Here is a 17,283-nt window from a genome sequence, read left to right on the forward strand (position 1 = left end):
ACAGAATGCGTTGAAGTATAAATTAAAACTATATACAAGTCATAGAGTGACTCGTAAGATGAACAGTTTACCTATAGTTTGTTATTTGTAGTGCCAAATAGGTTTGTAGGTGTGTTGTCCGAAACGGCAAAGACATCGAATCAGCATTGCAACTGTAGCTCAATTACACAAGGTTAAAAGAAAAACATTTTTGAACTGACTTCTAGAAGGTACCTTTTAATGACGAGGCTTTATCAAACCTTTGTCTATAATTTACGGAAGCGTATTAAGGCAACGGACAAGAAAAACGTCTATTTCGGTACAAAAGTAGAAATTTCAACTTTAAGCTCGTAGTTTAGTTCCTGATTAAAGTGGAAATGTTAAAATGCGATCACATGGTCTGTATCTGCGGTAACGGAAGGAAACATCTACATCCTAATGAAACGGCACATACAAGTCGTCCAGGAATGAGTTAAACGATTAAAAATGGGGTTGTGTGTGTAATATATCTGTTGCAATGAGAAGTGAAGCAAAATGACAACTTTTATTGGGTTTCTTATTCTTTTGCATGTTTGTCACACAAAATGTTTCTGATCATCAAACACATTTAACCATTAGTCAAATATAACACAAGTAAACACAAAATGCAGTTTTTAAATGATGGTTTGTATTATTTATGGAGAAAAATAATCCAAACCTACATGGCCCTGTGTGAAAAAGTAATTGCCCCCTTGTTAAAAAATAACCTAACTGTGGTGTATCACACCTGAGTTCAATTTCGTAGCCACCCCCAGGCCTGATTACTGCCACACCTGTTTCAATCAAGAAATCACTTAAATAGGAGCTGCCTGACACAGAGAAGTAGACCAAAAGCTAGACATCATGCCAAGATCCAAAGAAATTCAGAAACAAATGAGAACAGAAGTAATTGAGATCTATCAGTCTGGTAAAGGTTATAAAGCCATTTCTAAAGGTTTGGGACTCCAGCGAACCACAGTGAGAGCCATTATCCACAAATGGCAAAAACATGGAACAGTGGTGAACCTTCCCAGGAGTGGCCGGCCGACCAAAATTACCCCAAGAGCGCAGAGACGACTCATGCAAGAGGTCACAAAAGACCCCAGGACAACGTCTAAAGAACTGCAGGCCTCACTTGCCTCAATTAAGGTCAGTGTTCACGACTCCACCATAAGAAAGAGACTGGGCAAAAACGGCCTGCATGGCAGATTTCCAAGACGCAAACCACTGTTAAGCAAAAAGAACATTAGGGCTCGTCTCAATTTTGCTAAGAAACATCTCGATGATTGCCAAGACTTTTGGGAAAATACCTTGTGGACCGATGAGACAAAAGTTAAACTTTTTGGAAGGCAAATGTCCCATTACATCTGGCGTAAAAGGAACACAGCATTTCAGAAAAAGAACATCATACCAACAGTAAAATATGGTGGTGGTAGTGTTATGGTCTGGGGTTGTTTTGCTGCTTCAGGACCTGGAAGGCTTGCTGTGATAGATGGAACCATGAATTCTACTGTCTACCAAAAAATCCTGAAGGAGAATGTCTGGCCATCTGTTCGTCAACTCAAGCTGAAGCGATCTTGGGTGCTGCAACAGGACAATGACCCAAAACACACCAGCAAATCCACCTGTGAATGGCTGAAGAAAAACAAAATGAAGACTTTGGAGTGGCCTAGTCAAAGTCCTGACCTGAATCCAATTGAGATGCTATGGCATGACCTTAAAAAGGCGGTTCATGCTAGAAAACCCTCAAATAAAGCTGAATTACAACAATTCTGCAAAGATGAGTGGGCCAAAATTCCTCCAGAGCGCTGTAAAAGACTCATTGCAAGTTATCGCAAACGCTTGATTGCAGTTATTGCTGCTAAGGGTGGCCCAACCAGTTATTAGGTTCAGGGGCAATTACTTTTTCACACAGGGCCATGTAGGTTTGGATTTTTTTCTCCCTAAATAATAAAACCATCATTTAAAACTGCATTTTGTGTTTACTTGTGTTATATTTGACTAATGGTTAAATGTGTTTGATGATCAGAAACGTTTTGTGTGACAAACATGCAAAAGAATAAGAAATCAGGAAGGGGGCAAATTGTTTTTCACACCACTGTGTATATGTGTGTGTGTGTGTATGTATATGTGTATGTATATATATATATATATATAATATGAACACAGAAGACAGATGAGACAAACGAACATTTAACACAGGAGAGGGCAGGTATTTACGGGATACTTTAGAATTTATCTTGGCACAGATGAACAGTTTTACAGTACCAAGGTTTTAACGATAATGTCCAATGTTGTGTGGAGTTGTGTGTTGTTGATCTGGATTCAAGTGTAGGACCGTGCATGTGTTGGACTACGCTTTTTGATTTTGCTACCTGGTTCTTTGTTCGTTGTGTGGTGTGACACTGCCTTCCTCACCTCGCTATTTTTTTATTTTATTTTTATTTTATTCTTTCCTATTCTTTCCTATACCCTCTTCTACTTCACAGGAAGCAAAGTTACTATTTTTAGAACAATAGTATATTGATGAATTCCCCATCTTAAAGTAATCTGTTAGCAATCACCTCTGGTGACTGGATCAGTGTTACTTCCAGTAACAGATCCAATTCCTCCTTATAGCTGCCTTATTTTGTCCATCACATCCAGTCAGTATTCAGTTTGTGATTGCAAGATTTAGGCACCTTTTTGTCCAAAGAAGTCTCTGCAGAGGTGTCAACTCAACTCTTGATATTACAGGAAGTACAGAGCTGACCAAAGTATTGGTAGAGCTGCAGTTCAGTCATTCACTGTGGTGGAGGTACAAATGACTTTTTGCATCTTTGCTAAGTTTGCTGTGTTAATAGTCCTTGTGTGCCACTAAAAGTGCAGGAAAATGGCCAGTGCCAGTTTTGTTCTATATAAATCTACAATAATTTTGTGGATGATTAGCTTAGAAGTGTTATTGAGGTGTCATATTTAAGTAGAAAGTTCAGATATAGCCATGCTGATTCTGAAATGAGTAGAATCAAAAAGGTAATTACGATAGCTTACAAAAAATTAGGCAGTAACTCGCCAGTTTTTATTTACTGGGTGAAATTATGTTTTTAAACACATTTGTTCATCCTTACTTGAAATCCTTACTTATATGAGCCAATTAACTACCTCAAAATTCTGTTGTCCTTAACTGAAAAAAACGTAGAGAATATTTTTCAAATAATAACACAGGAAAAATGGTAAAAAGAAATAAAAGTTTTTTTTTCTGAAAGCTTGAAAATAAAATTCATTTTTTATTTATCAGTGTTCTTAAGAACAGTATGTCTGGTATGTTAAATTTAAATCTAGATTAGTAGTTTAGAAGATGAATTGATAAACCTACAGTTTTAAATTTTATTGCAAGATTTGTGCCACCAAGCTGTAGATAAAAATGTGGAGGCAAATTTAATAAACGTATAAGTCAGTTTAAAATAATATAAGACAGTAATATATATAAAAGAATTGTGATCTGGAAACATTATATAAAAACAGATAATGTATTTAAAAGGTTTTCAATTACTTTGTTTTTAGGTTATAGCGGGTTGGCTGATGAATGGATGGTTGGATTTTTTTTTATTCTAGCAATAGAATAAAAAAAACAGAATAACAGAATAATTGTGAAATTCTTGGCAATTTAATGTATTGGGTAAAAAAAAAACCTAAAACTGAGCCACCCTCAAAAACTTAAAATGTCTGTTTGTGTGTCCCTGCCTATCTGATTACTGGGGTCAGGAATGAAAGTTTAAAAGTAGTCAAAACATGTAGAAGGGTCAAAAATCAAATAATGGAAAATACCAAATAAGGGTGAAGAAATAAGAAAATTTGTCTTGTCATCCCATTCTTCTATTCAACGTTATACACCGGCAACAGCAGCATGGTAGTGACTTTCTTGAATTCGCTCATGCCACTTGAATGGAGTTTATAGCTGTAATACTAATGGCTGATAACTGTATGTGGTAGAAAATGGATGAGTGTAAATAATGCTAAATCAATATGTAACTTAGGAAACCTGACACAACTAGGCTAGATTCGTTGAATGAGGCCAATGCAGTTGAGACCAATACCTCATTTTCAAAGCAAAACACTTTAACTATAAAATTAGTCAGTTTGATAAGTAACACCGGGAGGAAGCTGCATAAATGGGTGACTATCCAAAGACAAAACTGGTGCCTTAGGCAAATGGGATCAGGTGTGTACTATTATGCTAGACCAAATGGACAGCCCATGTAAAAAATAAAAAAATGTGAGGTCTACATTGATTACTTAGATTTCCAATCCGTCTTATGCAGGTTGATTTAATAAAGGTATCTGAACTGAAGTACACTTTAACATTTACATTCTGATATTCAAATCTTCAAGTTATTAGTAAGCCAGAAGAACTGCAAACAGTTAAGACAAATTCAGAAAGGTAAATTAAACTTAATATTTTAATTAACACAGTCTCTTTATAGGTTAGGAATTTATTAGAATTTTCATGCAAAATATTTATTTAGTACCTTGTTTGTTAATTTCACCATGTAAATTATTAATTGCCTGCACAATTAAACCTTCTTCCTAAAAATTACTTTTAGTGCAAATGTTATAATAGATTTCCTTTGGAGCTGTTTCATTTTGGCTGCTTTCCGAAATGTCTGTCTATTTCTAGTGTTACTTAGTTCACTAAAGATTTGCAGGAAGCCAGAGGTGAGGCAGTAGTCCATACTTGTTAGGATGCTCGTCCTTCACAAGTCATACTCATGCTTCCATCTGAATTAGTGCTGGATTGGTACTAGAAAATTGTCTTTGGTATTGATACCAGCTTTCGGATTCCAGAATGTCTTACTCCAGCTTCCCTGATGCGCTGCACTATTGTGCCACACTGCACATCGCTTCCATCTTGATATTATTAAGACATGAAGTGTGTAACTGCCAAAACAATAATGTTTGGGTGTCACAGTAAAGTAGAGAGAAAACTGCAAGTAGATGATTTTTTGGAGGGCACATTAAAACATGAGAAAAAAATGAGTAAAAGCTGGATAATAAAGATGCTACAGCATCACATTATCATATGCCGAAAAAAAAAAAACCCGGCAGAAATCATGTCTGAAATGCATTGTACTTGGACAGGGTAATTTCAGTGTGAGACTGCAGGAATCGTATTTGTTATTAAGAAGGAAAATGTGTTCCTCATTGTAATTTTTTAATTAGCAGACATTTTCAAAGTAACTTAAATTCTGTTAAACAAGGTGGAGTGTTTACAATGAAACTAATAAGTTAACAAACAATACAGAGAACACATTTGACGAAAATCGCCAGATGTGTAGGATGTAGTTAGTTAAAATAATAAGTAAAAATGCCACTGGTGCGAAGTAGAGTCGGTGGACTCATGAGTGACAAGTTTGTTGCACTAAACGCAACTCGAGTACTGCAAGTAGAATCCACTGTTCAATGAATACCAGGCAGGATAAAACTAAAAGGGGTGATATTTGCCAGTATTTTTTCAATGCTTTCAAACAAACAAACAAATGTGAATTATTAAAACACCCAGGACCTAAGGACCAAATAACTTTTTATTATGTATTTTCTAAGTGACTATAAATAAATACATGAATGAATTATCCAAAATAGTATTACTCTTCAAAATAAAGGTTACTTTTTAAAGCTCAGTTTTGGTCCAAACATAATTAGTATATGACAAATACAGGTATTTAGAGAACCTTTTCTGTATTTTAACAAGGAGTCAAAATATATCATTCAAGTTTAATAATCATTATTAAACAAATGTCATTATTTACTGCAAGTTTTCAACAATACTCCCATGCACCACAATTTTTTTTTCTTCAATCTGAAAAATGGCCAACAGTGGCTCTGAATTTTTAGCCAGAAAAACTAGCATGTCAACTTTGTTTAATTTAGACATGAGCAGTGTGCTGTAATGACATTTTTCTCCATGCTAAATGCTCTCAGATGGAGAGCTGGTTGCTGCTGTACATAAGGAGGTGTTTTAAAGCGTGACTTTAGAGCAGATGCTTTATATAGTGTGTCCTTAAATGCTGTGCATCGTAAATGAACAAATAAAAATGTCGCCTCAACATAACACACACATTCAGTTTTTTAATATCACTAGTCTTAATAAGATTGCCTAAAAAATTAGCAATCAATATCTGCAGCCATTATGTAAGCTTCTGTAAGAGTGTAGAGGTCATTTTCATTCCTGCACACTTCTGGTTAATGCAGAGCTGCTAAGATGGCCGGCTGTTGTTCCAAAAATCTTTCTAGCATCTCCAATACACTGTTCCATAACATGAGCACATCAGTCACAAATTTGTGTGTTGGCAAGTCCAATAAGCATTGCTTCTCCTTAAACAAATGGCTAGCTGTACTGCTATGGTGGATAAAGCTTGCAGCATGCCCCACTTGAAAGTTGGGTAAAGTGGGTGATGATTGGAATTTTCAGAGCAGAAAGTAATACAAAATTTAGTGTGTGAGCAAAGCAGCCAACATGAAGTAGCTCCATAAGCTGTACCGCATGGGTCATATTCGATGATTTATCAGTCATGATGACTGGTTCTTTGTCTGTTATGTTCCATTCATTCAATACCACACTGTCAGCAAAGCAATGAGGTTGCTCTCAGTGTGACTGGTAAGCAGCGCTATTCTCTGCATCACAACCACTGCAGTTGCCCAGCCATTTTTAATGTAATGGCATGATTGTCACAAAGGAATCTGCTGACCTGGATATGCAGCTGTTGCAAGTTACGTTTACTTCTGCTGGACTGAGAGACAGACATGCCAATGCTTTGCTTAAGATCTTCATAGAACCTAGGTAAAATAACTTCATTCATTTGGTTGGTATAGTGTACTATGGTTCCGAAACCTGTGTTATTTGTCGGCAACACTCGTTTTCGATAATGGTATAGTCTCATCTCTTTACAGATAACAGAATATATAGAAGTTTTTTTTTTTGTTTGGGCGCAAGGTTTATTAAGTGGAAGATTGGAGCTAAACACCATCTCAAGTGTAGATTGTTCTACACTCATTTGGATGAGGTTCTACTCATTTGGATGTCAACTGTGATAATGTTTCTGGGTGGTGATGGGGTAAATGATTTCTCAAATCTTTTATGTTATTAAAATACTTCAGAGTTGCACAACAAAGCAGTGTTTGAATACATATTAAGTCCACACAGATGATTTAAGTGTTGTGTTGAAGAGGACACACTATTTTATGTGAGGTAGTAAAGTGCTTTTTCTGTTCAAAGACTTAACAGATGCAGTAGCGACATCTAGTGTATTGGATGCCAAAAACAAATAAAAAAAAAAAAATTCATATAATAATGAAAAATAATGATGAATCAGAATATTGGTATTTTTACCTATGCCCAGAGTTGAGTATGTGCTAATCTTGAGAAAATTTGCCAGCATCTTAATCCTCGAGATGGAATTTTTTAGATCAGTGTTTTGTGTCCCCCTCATTGTTGTGCGATGAAATCCAGACAGTTTTTGATAACCTAAAAACATATAAATGAACTACAGGTTTGCAGTACACACAGTTTAACATACATTAAACACAAGTAAGCGCATGCAAATGTCTTCACTATAAAATCATCTAAAGATACTCATCCAAGCAATTAATTATGTTTATTTATATTTAGACAAAAATATAATTCAATATTTTATGATTACACTTTACCGCATTTACCTTTTGTGCTGTTTTTTCAGCATAGAGGTCATTCTGTCCTTTTAGGCTTTGGATCTTCTCTGCACAGATGTATTGTCTTAAGATTCTTGGATCCAGGAATGTAGTCATGTCCAGCAGGTCTTCAGTGTCCTCATATTTGTCATTGAGATAGTTTTAGAATGTTTGCTTTACTTCAATTTTTAAACTTGGTGTCATCTTCCTCAGTAGGATGTACAGAATTGTTTACAAGATGTAGAACATGCTTATATGGATATTCTAATGTATTTTTCCCTAGAAAGGGCATCCGTGAACTCCTGTAGCTGCCCAAGTGCCTTGTTTATAGATTCAAGAACATCTGTATCTTGTCATGAAGGGTCCTGCTGTCTGATTTTTTTTTTTTTCTTTTCCAATCCACAGACGGAGCCATTAACAAAGCCTTCTGTTAATGCAGGACTCTTGCTATCATTATTTGACTTGAGCGGCATCCTCTTGGGCAGACTGTCACAATTGTTTGATCTTGTTGGTTAACATTAGAATCTCTGAAACCTACGAAAATATTTGTAATGCCGAGCCACCTTAAATTCCCTTGCACCTCATCATCAGTGTCTTTGTTTTGTAAAAGAGTCAATCAGCACTGGCAACAGGCAGCCTGTTATCCCATTCTCTTAACCCAACCTCCCCATAACAAAAGGCAGCTGAATTCAAGTCAGATGCCAAATGCTCATAGCTGAAGTCACTTTATCTGAGAGTGAAGTGTCTGGAATTGTATAGGATAAATAATATATCATTAGTTATAATACATTTCATGTGTGTTCTGTGGCTACAACGATCTGTGTAAATGTAGGATGACAGGAAATGCGAGGCAAGAAATGTTGAACACATAAATAAAACAAACTTTTTTCGTGTTATAGTAACAATTGAGAAAATGTTGATGTGAAATTTATAATGTGTGAAGACTGAAGTCCAGATATCAAATAAACACTTTCACAAAAGGTATAAAAAAACAAGTAAGCTTTTTTTCAAGAATTTAACCAAAGAAAAAGAAATTGTTCAAACTTACCTGTTAGTGGCAATGTGTAAAAACAGAAGCCCAACTATTAATCGATATGAAATAGACAAAGTAGGAACTGCTGTCTTATAATCAAGAGCTTGTGGGTTCATTCCTGGGTCCTTCTCACTTTTACCATTTTGAATAGTAAGGTGGTATTTTTGTTACTAATATATAATAAAAACACAGATTTGATTTGAGTCTGTAACAGCTGCAGTGTTTTTACTTACATTTGTCTTTTTTACAACACATATATTCTAGAGTTCTGCATGTTGTTTGAGATGCTGATGTAAGTTAGTTGTGTTTCCATGCAATGTACATTAACCTTGAACGTTTTGCACAATACCTCCGACTGACTGACTGTTGGTGTGGTCAAATCTAAAATACTGAAAAATAACCTAAGTGAATTGTTTTTGGGTAGCAAGTCAACTTCCCCTTCCTCTGCTGTACACATATTGGCAGAATAATCAACAACTTTGCTTAGTCTACCGTCTCCAAAAACACAGAAACCACTAGATGGAAAAATGGTAATGTGTCTGATTAAAGAGCTTTCTGATTGGTCAGTCTTACTGTGAGTTCCACATGTGCATATTTCATGTTTAGTAGAATTGAATCAAAACTCCCTAGCAAAGTGCACAGCCAGTTGAGGCACAATGCATATAGTACTTGAAAAAAATCATAGCCTTTTGCGCTTTAGTAATCACATGGGTTCAAAACACAATTAAGATTTTAATTCAGTTAATTCTGCAGCACTACTTTACATGAAACAGTCAGGGATCACAGGTTTAGGAGTGAATTGGGACTAGATCAGAAGCAGAATGATACTCTTAGAGAACAGGTGACATGTTTAGAAAAACTGCTCAATTAATCAAAAAACGGAACAGTAAGATAGAAAACACTTTCTCAAACTATAATATTGAGAAGCAGTGTAGCTATACGTTTTACTAATGAAGATAACAATCTACCAATTCAACATTACAAAAAGGCTGGTGTTCAAAACTAGGGGTCTCATTTACAAGAGTTTATGAGGATTCAAGCATGAAAATATGCATAGTGTGAAAAACAAGAAAATGCTTATCTCTCTATTATAAAAAAAAATCCTGTGGGAGGGAATGACTAGGAGACGATATGTGATCTTCACGTTAAGATCATGGAAGCCACTTAAAAGACCCGTGAGACTAAACAGATTGGCCACGGAGCATCTCGCGGGGACCTTAAACATGAGACTTTGTGCCAAGAGATTGACCCAGGACCGTCTCGCGATGACGTAGAACATGAGATTCTTACCTTACTTACAAACAAATAAAAGCACGGGTGTAATGGAAGGTAATTTTCTCTATGACGGGAGGGGGGGGGATAAAGAGTGCAGATGGGTGTTGGTCGCTTCAGTGCAAAACCAGCTGCGAGGATTTGTTTTTCGGAAACAGCCAGGAATGTTCTAAAGATACAGCCAAGGCTATGTAAGGAGTTGTTTTTCACTTCGAGAGGCTTTTTTCACATGTAAGCATATTATTGTGTGTCTTCTAGTACTAGGCACTGCCTCAGTCAGGGCCAAGTAGAGGTGTCTTGTGGGAAAGGGTGTGTGCTGAAACTGATCACTTCTGCATACACTGCTTCCACGTAGGCCACTTTTGGGCAAGGACACCTAATTAGTATATAAGGGAAGGTTCCACCCTCAGTTTCTTTGGAAGCTCAACCGTGGGGAAAGTGCACACCGCCCTGTATTTGGGACCAGGCACACGAGTTGATCCTCTGACGAGACTGACATGCGGGCTCCCTCAGTCTACTGGTCTAGGGTGATGGCTCTGGGTCTTTTGATATTACTGTAAGCATAAGTTTGTGTCTTTTGATATTACTGTAAGCATAAGTTTGTTTCTTTAAATATATTACTGGTAAGCATATATTTGTTTCTATAATCTATTATTACTGCATTATACTATTCATATGTATTTATATGTTATAATTGAATAAGTAAATTTTACTGAAGTATTGGACCTCTTCTCTCTGATTTTTGCCCACTTACTCTAAAGAACCCCTTGAACCATTTTTCCAATTAAAACAACGGGGGGGACACAGTCGTATTTTGGCATTGAGCACACACAGATCCAGGGCTCACAGCGCATATAAAGCGTATAAGGACAATACGTTATAAATGAAACATAGACGACTAAGCGAAGAAGAAATCAGTGCGGAGAAAACGGACTCAAAAGCATTGGAGAGACAAAAAAGAAAAATAATAATTCAGGTGCAAATTCAGAAAATAAGGAAAGTAATTATCAGCCTGGAACAAGTGGAATTTGGAAGAAAAAATCACGTCCAATCCAGACGTTGGCGCTATTCACATGCAGAACAGGTTAGAGATTATGAAAGCAGTGGAATTCAAAAGGCTCAAAAAAAAAAAAAGATCGACACAATACACATGTGGAGAAAGTTAAAGAATGTGAAAGTAAGAAAATTAAAAAGTATAAAAAAAAGCAAGTAAATATCACAGTAGCGCAAACAAATGGAAATTATTACTCGAAAAAGGGAAAGTAATCACCACGGACCAGGTGTCATTGAAACAAAAGCAGGAGAAACTGAGGACAGAAATAAAAGACAGAGTAGAAAACAAAGTAAAACTTTATATAGAGGTTAAAAAACAAGGGGACAAACACATGCCGAGCAGGTTAGAGATAATAAAAACTGGAATTCAGAAGACTCGTAGAAACACATGCAGAGCAAGATACAGAATATGAAAGCAGAAAAAAACGACAGTGTCAAAACAAAGTAGGTAAACATTGCATTAGCACAAAGAAAGAGAAATTATTACTCGGAGAAATAACGAAAAGGCGAATAGAGATCGAATATATGGACACAGGTGATATGTCAGAAGTATGTGAATATTGTAAAGCTTTGAAGTTTAAGTCAAGAGAATTTCAAAAAAAGGAGTTTACCTCAAATGCATTTATTGGTTACTTTACAAAAAAAATTATCAACTGCTGATGATGTAGATTGTCTCGTCTGTGCTGAAATTCTAAACAGAGAAACCTATCCTAAATTATGGTACAAAGTCATTAAACACGTCTCACTGACCTCATTAAAAAGATTTGGCACATTGGGACCCGAAAGATTCCAAATATTGTTTTTACAAAAGTACTGAAATAAAAGTGAAACTAATGAAATAGCAACAATTCAAACAAAAAAAATGTGTATCCGGAAAAACAAAAATGGGGATGGGCGAGCGAAGCCCCCTAGTGTAAAAAAAAATGTATAAATCCTGATGTTTGCACATATCTACCTAGTTTACCCTCTATAAATCACAATCACTCATCTTGTAAATCTATTTACATGAACACACCTCGAACGCCTGTTGGCCACTGTTAAAATAACCATATATGGACTAGGCTGATCAACCTTTTACATATGCTGCAGACCATCATTGGCTAGCAGAGCAGCCTCCCTGGTGCATAAAGACACTGACACCTACATTTAAGGAGTACTTGGGTGTGCTCCATAATTGAATGCACAATATTGTACGTATAGCCACTCTTTTCTGTGTTTTGGGGGTGCAAGCATCTGAGCAGGTAGCCTTTATCACCTAGCACATGTTACAACATGATTGCTGTTTGAATGAATAATATAGGACATATAAAAACTGAATATTCAGCCAGGTACCTTACCAACAGGCCAGCCATCATGTATAGCACCTTCATCAAGTTGTCTGATTGGTGCTACTTTGCCTCAAAATAAATGTGTTTTGTGTTTTCTATTATTTATTTGTCTATTTATTTATGTAAAGCACCACTGTATGAAGCCAAATTTACCCCGGGGACAAATAAATGTCTTGTCTATCTGAAAGAAGCATCCATTCTTTTACAATCTGAATGTCAGCCTTTGAATTTACTTGAAACCAGTTCTTTTTCAAAGGGAAATTATATTAGAATGATGAAGATGTATGGTGTTGGAAGCAATTAATTGGTTTCATAAAAATGTATAGACTCTGACTAAATGTAAATTGTAATATGTGTTAAAGTTTACATTTTCACAGCCCTATTATAAATGTTGTTGGTTTGCTAGTACCGTATATACTCATGGATAAGTTCTCCCACAGATAATTTGGGACTTGATTTTATAGTATAGCTTGCAAAATACCCGCGCTTCACAGCGGAGAAGTAGTGCGTTAAGTAAGTTATGAAAAAGAAAGGGAAACATTTTTGAAAATAATGTAACATGATTGTCAATGTAATTGTTTTGTCACTTTTATGAGTGTTGCAGTCATCAAGGATTTGATTATCATTATTTCTTTCAGTCAGGTTCGTATTTGGAGGATGTGTTGTGTTCAAGTTACATTCCATGGTTGTCAACCGTTGTAAAGATAACAGGTTTCATTCATCGAAGTGTTCACTACCCAAATCGCTACTCGTGAATGTAAGATGTTTAACAGGCATTCCCAGTATTAACTTGTGGAATTGCCTGCAGGTATTTAGCGACAGCGTCTCTATGAACTTGTGGATTTGCCTGTGAGTATTTAGTGACAGCGTGTCTATTAGCTTATGGATTTTTCTGCAAGTATTTGGCGGCAGCATCACAAAGTTGTTTTCGTCTAGCTGCATCAGAAAATGTAACAATAATAATAATACATTTTATTTATATTGCACTTCATATTTTAGAAATCTCAAAGTGCTACAGAGTAAAAACAAAAATAATAAAACAAGAAAATCTATGTATACTTTAACAAGAAATCTTTCTAAAAAGATAAGTTTTTAGATTCCGTTTAAAAACATCAGTCGACTGTGGGGCTCTCAGGTAATCAGGGAGGGCGTTCCACAGTCTCGGCACCACAGATGAAAAAGCCCTATCACCCATACTGCGAAGCTTGGTTTTAGGGACTTGGAGAGTGTTAGTGTGTACAGAACGGAGAGTGCGTGAGGAGGTATGAGGGGTAAGGAGTTCCTGTAAGTAAAGGGGGGCATGTCCATAGATGCACTGATGGGTGAGGAGAACGACCTTGAACTCAATTCTGAGTGGAACAGGGAGCCAGTGAAGGGTTTTCAGGATTGGGGTGATATGGTCATGCTTTCGCACCCTCATCAGGATCCTGGCAGCGCAATTCTGAATATACTGGAGTCTCTGAATACTCTTGCCAGGAATCCCGATGAGGAGCGCATTACAGTAATCCAACCTGTACCACGACATCTGTCACTCCTCCTTTTTACTGTTTTCTCACAGTTTGGATTGCTGCTGTCATAATTGGTTTGAGTTTCATGGTTTGTTTCAATTACGTTAGTATTTGCAGGACTTGTGTTAAAGTGACATTCGGCATCTGTCAAGCGTTGTAAGCATACAACCGGCTTCATCGATAACTTCGCATCCAGCTTTTGAGAATTGAAACATTCATAAACATCAAAGTGACCACTACTCAAATCGTCACCTGTGAATTTAAGATGTTTAAGAGCCATTGGCGATTCTCCAAAGGTGTAAAATATTTGGTCATTTCGGTACACTTGAAATCGACAACCGAACAATTCACCGGCAGCCATCAACTCACATGCAGAAGCATAGGTGAAGGGTTTAAGCATTTTACGCTTATAGTGCCCCTGTGCAATATAATTATCTCCTGTACCGTCATCAATCCACACTTTGAACCTGTCCCAGTCAATCAATACACTAGACACAATGTTCCTCCGGATATCAAGATTGAGCCTGATATGGCTGTGCAATTTGTAACACAGAGAATGGAAAAGGCAGGTGGCATCTCCGGGCATGGAAACCACTCGGTAAGTGACAGTTCTTTGATCGATGGTGATCACCTCGATAGACATCTCCCTACCCAAATCGCTACTCGTGAATCTAAGATGTTTAACAGGCATTCCCAGTATTAACTTGTGGAATTGCCTGCGAACATTTAGTGGCAGTGTGTCTATGAATTTGTGGAATTGCCGGCGAGTATTTAGTGACAGCATCTCTATGAACTTGTAGATTTTTCTGTGAGTATTTAGCGACAGTGTTTCTATGAACTTGTGGATTTGCCTGTGAGTATTTAGCAACCGCGTGTCTATTAACTTATGGATTTTTCTGCGAGTATTTGGCGGCAGAGTCACGAAGTTGTTTCTGTCTAGCTGCATCAGAAAATGTACCACGACATCTGACACACCTCCTTTTTACTGTTTTCTTGGATTCTGCTTAGATTGCTGCTGTCATAATCGGTTTGAGTTTCATGGTTTGTTTCAGTTACTATAGTATTTGCAGGACTTGTGTTGAAATGACATTCGGCTTCTGTCAAGCGTTCTAAACATACAACCACATTCATTGATAACTTTGCATCGTAATAAAAGAACAATAAAACGGCGGAGAAGCTGTGGATTAAATAAAAAGGCTGCAGTTATCAGCAGGGAGATGTAAATACCGTGGCGAAGCAAAGAAGAGAATGAAGAGACCGGAGCGACGGACAGCCTTATATGGGCAGGCAGTAGGAGTGGGCGGTTTGACCAAAATTCTACATCACGGTATTTTTCTAAATTATCCAGGTTTCACGGTATTCAATGGTATTTTTTTCCCCGTGCATGAGTGGATGTTAACCACATTTTCCACTGCAGTTACTGGCTAAGAATAACCTATTCCACTGTCAAGACTATTGTACATTGTACAAAAAAAAAAACATTTTAATGTGCACACAAGTATTAATACAGTTTTGCATTGCCCCATAAAGTGATAGTTTTCAAAGGCGTGGCACTAATGGAGAAGGTATCACATTGCATGACACATGCAGTCAAAATATAGAACCTTTTTATTGAACAAATTTAGCAAAAACAAACTATAATTTTGACAACATATTTTCAACCATACAAAGAGGCATTTAGACTTAGTAAAATATCCAGAAGTGCTTGTCAAAAATTGTATTGCACCGAATATGTCCTAGAAAAGGAATAAATAGTAAATATTTTTTGAAAACCAACTACACTTTCTACAATCTCTGTCCACTGACACGTTAAAGTGACTTTTTAAACAACTTTATTATCATTAAACTGCATAATATTTAAACTAATAAATAATAACAATAAAATAAATAATAGTATTATTACTGATAGTTGCACTATTACTTCAAGACTTTAAGCCCAGGTGCATGACACAGTATTAACTAAATTAAAATAAAACAAGTGCAACTTAGTGATGACATCTTTACCAACTGAACCATCATTTAGGCAAACTGCATTAATATGGACCTTGCTTCAAGCTAAGCTATACTGGGAAGAAAAAAACAAACTATATGTCGAGAACACATTTCCACTTTATTCTCGCCATTTATGTTGAGATTAAAGTCGACATTTCCACTTTATTCTCATAGTTTACTTCATAATTAAAGTAGAATGTCGTAAACTAAACTTCTTCCTAAAATCAATGTTTAATCAATTACTTAATTTACCCCGTCATAAATTACTGCAGCACATTAAATGCTTTGTGTTACATTCCCCGACCCAGTGGTTAATCACTGCGCTTCTTAAACTGACTTCCTCCGCGCTAAGAGAAGACAGCAATCACCATACAGAATCCATTCACTTTATGATATTCCTGCTTTCTGAAAATTTAAAATGCTAAGATAAATACTTGATATCATTTTCATGGTGAAATGCATTAAAGCAGGTATTACACATGCACGGTAGTTAGGCGGTAGTGCTGCTCCCTCGCAGTAAGGGGTCCTCAGGTGGATGTTCAGTGTAGAGAACTTTATGGCAGGTGTGACGAGGCTCCAAAAAACTGGATGTATGAATAGCTATCGCACAGGTTTAACTTAAATATTGTGCAGATGTTGGGTTTCTGACCTGCTGGTCGGAGACACAAACACAGAATTCAATGCATGTTCGTCTGAGCGGGCTATCTTTATTGCATGCATGCTGTCTCTATCTGACGTACCAAAACCCCTGTTCCGTTTTCCTTCCTTCCTTTTTCTTTCACCACATAACTAATCACCACACGATAAACGTCTTTGTGAAATTAAAACTAGTTATAAACTCTGGTTTTATTTCAGGTGACTACCTGTTGAAACTGATCGAGAGAATGCCAAGAGTGTGCAAAGCAGTAATCAGAGCAAAGGGTGGCTATTTTGAAGAAACTAGAATATAAAACCATGTTTTCAGTTATTTCACCCTTTTTTGTTAAGTACATAACTCCACGTGTTCATCCATAGTTTTGATGCCTTCAGTGAGAATCTACCAATGTAAATGGTCATGAAAATAAAGAAAACACATTGAATGAGGAGGTGTGTCTAAACTTTTTGCCTGTACTGTATGTGGGAGGCATGGTGATGGGAGATCCATGCCGCCTCACAAGGCGACTGAGCTGCAAGCTATGGATGTATATATGTACGTAAGTAGGATTCAATTATGACCGTTAGGCATAGAATTTCGAAATGAAACCTGCTTAACTTTTGTAAGTAACCTGTAAGGAATGAGCCTGCCAAATTTTAGCCTTCTACCTACACGGGAAGTTGGAGAATTAGTGATGAGTGAGTGAGTCAGTCAGTCAGTCAGTCAGTCAAGGCTTTACCTTTTATTAATATAGATTTCTGATATTTTATAATGTTGGTCATA

At 36.7% G+C, this 17,283-nt stretch overlaps 1 protein-coding gene across 3 annotated transcripts in view; it reads left to right on the forward strand.

The window, feature by feature from the left end:
- Positions 1 to 17,283, forward strand: part of urb2 (URB2 ribosome biogenesis homolog) — a 246,717-nt gene that overhangs the window by 73,331 nt on the left and 156,103 nt on the right. The gene's annotated exons all lie outside the window — the stretch shown is intronic.

This window comes from Polypterus senegalus, chromosome 3 (assembly GCF_016835505.1).
Source record: "Polypterus senegalus isolate Bchr_013 chromosome 3, ASM1683550v1, whole genome shotgun sequence".
NCBI classification, from domain to species: Eukaryota; Metazoa; Chordata; class Cladistia; order Polypteriformes; family Polypteridae; genus Polypterus; species Polypterus senegalus.